The sequence below is a fragment of the Lathamus discolor genome, chromosome 4, assembly GCF_037157495.1.
Source record: "Lathamus discolor isolate bLatDis1 chromosome 4, bLatDis1.hap1, whole genome shotgun sequence".
NCBI classification, from domain to species: domain Eukaryota; kingdom Metazoa; phylum Chordata; class Aves; order Psittaciformes; family Psittacidae; genus Lathamus; species Lathamus discolor.
Window position 1 is genome coordinate 61002805 of NC_088887.1, and position 6325 is coordinate 61009129.

The window sequence follows — 6325 nt, forward strand, 5'->3', positions numbered from 1 at the left end:
GGGTACAGAAAGCCTAAGGAAAAAATACCTACCCATTCTGGAGCCGAGGCACTTAAAACCTCATTTAATATTATATTCAGACTACAGCCTTGACTGACTTCAGTTGCAGCCGTGAACAAACAGGGCTCACGCAAGTCATACCCCAAAGCTTGCGGTTAGAGAATGAGGAACCCGTAACCAGTGACATCCCATGTGAGAAATTAGGGTTAGGTGATGTAATTAGCATCGTGCAAAACCTGTGGCAACTGCTGACAGATGGTAAGATTATCTTTCTACATCATGCAGTTCTCCCCTGTCGCAGTACCTACCTATCTTCTATCTTCTGCAAGAGGTAACGAAGCAGAACCACAGGCATCTTACTCTCCTTCAGGACCCTGCTGAAAGTCAGGAGCCCCCATGTCTCCAGTAAAATTTATGAGACATGAATTCTGTGGGGAAAAAAAATAGCATATGACAGTGTAACAAGAATAACTCCTATGCTAAGAAGCGTGGGTGAGAAGGGCAGGGGAAAGACCCTAATTTCAGCATTTCCCAGCCTTTTTACCAGCTGTTGCAAATTCAGCACCATTTGACTGTCAATTTCTAGACATAGGCAAAAAAACCCAACCAAACAAAAAAAAAATAGAAAGACACCAACCCCAAAACCGAATCAAAAAGGCAAAAATCAAAGCAAGTCCTGTGAGCCCTGACATCCTTCACAGGTTCTTAGTGCAAGTCTTCTTGCAGAGTCAACTCTTTTCTTCTGCTATGTCTCCCACCCTGTTGGATTTCAGTCCTAATCTCTTCCATCCCAGGCTCCCCTGAAGTGTTCACTCTCCTTATGCTTGCCTACACCCCAGATTCCTCCCAAATGATCCTTGTCCCTCCAGTCCCCAGTGGCTCACCACTCAGGTCTAGCACCTGAGGCCACAGCAGGCTGTTGTGGTGAGGAGCAGTGACTGATGGAAGAGCCTTCGTCACCATTTCCAGGCTGGGACAGGTCACACTCTTTATCAAGAATTTAGCCACCGAGCTCTGGGGCTTTTCCCAGTTTGTGTGGCCTGAATTCGTCAAAGATTTGCCCTTTCCCCAGTGGTTTCATCCCACAAACAGCAAAAGGCACATCTCAAACAGCAGGGACACGTCACCTTCTCACTGAGTTTAAAGTCCTTTACCTGTTGCAAGAGACCAGTACAGCACACTAAGATTTCTTCTCCATCAAGGGCACAACACTAATTTTCTTAAATGGTATTCCCAGAAGTGGCATAACCATTTAGCTATTAGAAACAATTAGGAGTAATCAAAGGCAAAGTTTTGTAAAGAAAGCATTTTTGGAAACCTAACTAACTGCAGCTGTCGCTATCAACTCTGCATCCCATAAAAGAAACTACCTCAGCCAAATGCCCTAAACACTTGTAAGCTCCTCCAAGTTGAAGATGAGGTGCTCTAGGATGCAGTCACACTTGCACCTCAAATAACACAGGTGTTAAAGGAAAACTCAAGTAATCCCATGAAACCCAGGTTCCCTGTGTCTCAGCCATGCCTGCACTCTCAGGTAGAGCAGAGACTACACTAAATCTTTCTGTGCCTCTAGCTCAAGTGAAGTGCCTACCAGACTCAATATGTTCCAGAATGATACAAAGAAAGCCTCGAGTATATGGTAAAGTTTCAGGTGGCTAATGAAATTGTTGCTTGCAGTCGGGAGCGTTAAGCGGCTGCACTGACTGTAAACACATACACCTCTGATCATTTGCGTGTCAGGGCAAAATGAAAATGATGCATCAAATTAAGCACCTGGCAGAATTCCGTGTTACCTGTGTTAGCTGTAAGCGCTGCCAGCCTACAGCCTAAGTTCACGCTGCGTGATTGAACCCAGGGGTCATAACTGTCTTTTTAAAGGTATCTGCTAATAATAAAGCCATTGATATGTTATTCCTGCTCTGTCTCCTCCAGGAACTTTTCACCTTCTCTAAACATATTACAAATATCTTCAGTACACCCAGCCTTGTAGGAGAAGTTTTGATTACAAGTTATCCCCCAGCAATGGCTTATCCACATCGGACGATGGCAGCTGCCTTCTGCAGAAAGTGCTTGTGATTCTCGCCTTCAGGGATGGAGAAGGAGAGGTGGATTGAAGCTTCATGACTCATTTGCAGGAAGCGATACCTGTTTGAGCAGCATGGGCAGAGTGATGATGCCTTGCAGAGGTCCTCCTGAGTAGTGGCACCACAGAGACGCCTGTGTGCACTGTGCAATGCTGACAGTTGAGTCAGTATGGCCAGCTAGGGATGGGGTATCTGGATTTGGAGCAGAAGTCTAGCTTCCTGCCAAGTCAAGTTCCTGTTTGTGTCAGACATCCAACCCAAACGTAGACAGGGGAAGCACTGTTAGTTTTCCAAACAACAAAACAGGAAGTTATCTCCACAAACCTGGCTCCTTACAATATTTGATGTTTTTTCCACCATTTCTTTGGTTAACGTGAGCTAAATAAGGTAAGGAGGTATCCTGGGTTTGGCTAGGATAATTTTCCTCCTAGCAGCTGTTTCAGTGCTGTGTTTTGGATTTAGTCTGTTAATAATGTTGATAACAGAGTGATGGTTTAGTTGTTGCTAAGTAATGCTTACTCTAAATCACGACTTTTCAGCCTCATGCTCTGACGGTGAGGAGAGGCACAAGAAGTTGGGAGGAAGCAGAGACAGGACACCTGACCCAAACTAGCCAAAGGGGTATTCCATACCACAGCACCTCATGCCCAGTATATAAACTGGGGGGAGTTACACAGAAGGGACCAGTCGCTGCTTGGGTCGGGCTGGCTATCAGTCGGCGGGTGGTGAGCAACTTGCTTATTCCTTCCCCTTTCTTTATATTTCCTATTGTTATTATTGTTGTCATTTTTATTATTATTGTATTATTATTATATTTTACTTTTATTTCAATTATTAAACTGTTCTTTATCTCAAGCCATGGGTTTTTACCTTTATTCTGATTCTCCTCTCCGTCCCACTGGGGAGGTGGGGAGTGCATGAACGACTGCGTGGCACTTAGTTGCCGGCTGTGCTTAAACCACAACAGGAGGCAGGAGATGGCAACAGCTCCCCAGCTATAGCACATTTCTTGGCATACAAGACTTGGCTGGATGTGTGTGGAAATTGGCTCCACCTGCCTCTGCTGATCCTTCTCCTCCAGTTGGATCACCTAGTACTCACACACCAGCCCTCCTCCGCAGCATTACAGCCACAGCCTACTGGCCTGGATGGGACCTGAAGGATCAGCTGAGAGCTGGGGTTGTTTAGCCTGGAGAAAAGGAGGCTCAGGGGTGACATTATTGCTCTCTACAACTACCTGAAATGACAATGGAGTGAGGTGGGAGTCAGTGTCTTCTTCCAAGTAACCAGCAATAGAGCAAGAGGAAATGGCCAGGAGAGGTTTAGGTTGGCTGTAAGGAAGAATTTATTCACTGAAATGCTTGTCAGGCATTTGACCAGGCTGCCCAGGGAGGTGGTGGAGTCACCAGTCCTGGTGGTATTTAAAAGACCTATACATGTGGCACTTAGGGACATGGTTTAGTGGTGGACTTGGCAGTGCTAGGTTAATGGTTGGACTCAGTGATCTAGAGGTCTTTTCCAGCCTTAATGATTCTATGATTCTATGAAGTGAAGGCCTCTGCTGCTTTAACAGACAGTGGTATAGCAGCCTAGTATTATTTTGCTTCCTTTGTATACACCAAAATGACAACGCAGAGCCTCAGGGTAGGAAACCTCCTCCCTGTTTCCAGCCTCAGTTGGCTCCTGGCCAACTCAGACTGGTTCGTCTTTGTGACTGCCTTGTCTTCTGGCTTCTCTCCTTCTCCCACTCCTTCATTTCCCCCAGTACCAGTTTAGACAGCAATTATAACACCTCCCCCTTCTTAGGCTAAACAAGTTCTGCTCGCTGCCTGAGAGGTGGGCTCTTCATTCCTCTCAAACACCAGCAGCCCCTCTCTGCATCTCCGCTAGATCCCCGCAGCCACAGCTGACAAGAACTGGAAATGGAGGCAAGGCAAGGCCTATCCACAATCACAGCAGTCATATTTATTGTCCACTACTGGAAATATTTTGCTGGATGCGTGCAGAATTGGGTGGTAGCTTTCTCACAGCCGTGTCACGCTGCTCGCTTACAGATCTTCATGAATACCTTGACATTGTTCTCTTGGGCTACCTACAGTCCAGTTACACTTTCCAATGCAAAATGTTTAAACCTGAAAGAGTTCCAACTAGAAGCTGCAGCAAAGAGACCCCAAAATAACAGAAGTATGAAATCTCTGCCAGTACTACGTCAGAACAGGAGAGGAGTGCACAAAGCAAATCTACCATGCTGTATTTTCAGCCCCAAATCCATCAGTAAGAGGATTACAATAAAAGTGTATCACTGTCTAATGAAGTGATTTTTCTCTGACTGGCAAGCAATCACATAACAGGCCCCCTTACATGGAGATAGCAGCAACACAAGTAGGTTGTTTTCCATCAGAAAGCCATTTCCAATAACCTATTAAGTCAATCCTAAACCCACAAAAAACAATTACAATTTAGTGCAATACCTTGCTCTCACATGGAGATGCATTTAAACAGTGTGCTGAGATTAAAACCTGATTCACACTTATCACTGTTCAGCTTCTAGAAAAATGAAATTATGTTTATACTGTCTATAGCCAGGAGGAGTAAAGCAACTTGCTTAGAAAGCAAGGAAATAACATCTCTGCTCCATCTTTGCTATGCACTCCTGTAATGCTTGACAGGACAAAGGTAAGCCTACAAAACCGCATCCTGATTACATCAGAGAACAGCAAATGCATGCATGCATGCAACTGAGACACGAATGAGAAACCCACTCACACTACACGCTACACTGGACCTTAGCCTAAAGGCCAAGAACCTAGGTCCTTAAAAGCAGCTAAAGACAACAATACAAAATGGAACGACTCCTGTGGGGCTGTGAAAGGGGGTGTGGAAATTCCCTCCTTGTGTTACTTTCTTCTTGCTTGCTTGCTGTAACTCTGTTCCTAATCCCTTTCCTCTTCCATGTTTCTAAATCCATAACTTTAATCATAAATATATATCCCAACAGGGGTTTACAGCAAAGAGCTAGACTGAAAAGATGATGAAAGGAAAACAAATACTGGCAGATGAAAGAAGCTTGAGAAGTAGACAATGGCATAAAAGTAAAGGTTTATTTTGGACTCTGTTTTCTCCAGAGTGTTTGCTGAGTCCTCTTGCTCACTGCCTTTTCACAAGTACAAATGGTACAGCATTGCAAAGAACAGTCAGAAACCAGGAAACTGAGTAAGTGCAAGGAGTCGACTCTTACCCTACAAAATGCTCAAAGTAGAATGAGAGTAAAATAGGTGGATCCAAAATGAAACTTTGTGCTATGCCAGATTTCCAGTTTTACTTGCTGTAAAGCCCTACTGGAAGCCATTCAAAATGTCAGAACAAAGATGCCAAATACAGAATAGAAGTCCGTAAGTGAATTCCTGACCAACACATGGAAAATCTAGTGAGTAGCTCATGCAATCTTTATGTTTCACAGTCACCACAAGTCTATTGTGATTGATTACAACTCCCTCAGCTTTCTGTTTGTGTTCCTCAGACTGACGGAGAACATTTTGTGTTTCCTACAGCCTCTTCCGCTCTCCTGACAAGAGAAGAATGACAGATCATGGCATGGTGTATCACCCAAAGATCACTCAGGAGGTGCGAAAGAAAATGTGAATAAAACAGAAAGAGTGTAGACAGGAGGAAAAACAGATCTACAAGAAAAAATCTTCCTACTTCTCGAATCACAGTAGGTGTGTAACATGCGGTTGTTAAGGGAGCTACTTATTCCACAAGAGCTTTTTCTTCTCCTTGTGTATTTCCAGCATAGCTATACATTTTTCCTAGATGAGAGCCATTTATTTAGGCACAATTGAGAGCCTTGGCTAGGTTCTCAGAACCCAATTGCTTTCCAGAGCATGTACAGATGCCCTCTGGTCCATGTTTACCCTATCTGCAGATTTGCTTTTGTCCCACAAACTGCTCAGGAATTATTTGTACATCCAGGGTGTTGAACATATTTCTGGCAGTTAGGATGGGAAATGCATTCCAGGTGTGTAACCTTCAGGATTATTTTCTCATTACTTCCTTTCCACTTTCCTTTTTAACTTTTCCATGGTTTCAAACAGACACCCACAGCAGATGCTTCATGCTTTCAGCCTGCCATGAGCATCCTGTCCCATCAGCAGCTGTTCTTCTGGCATGCACACACACCATACGGGGGAGCGTAGTTGCTCCTCTGACATCTCCCATAAAGCTTCAGCAACTTTCCTTCA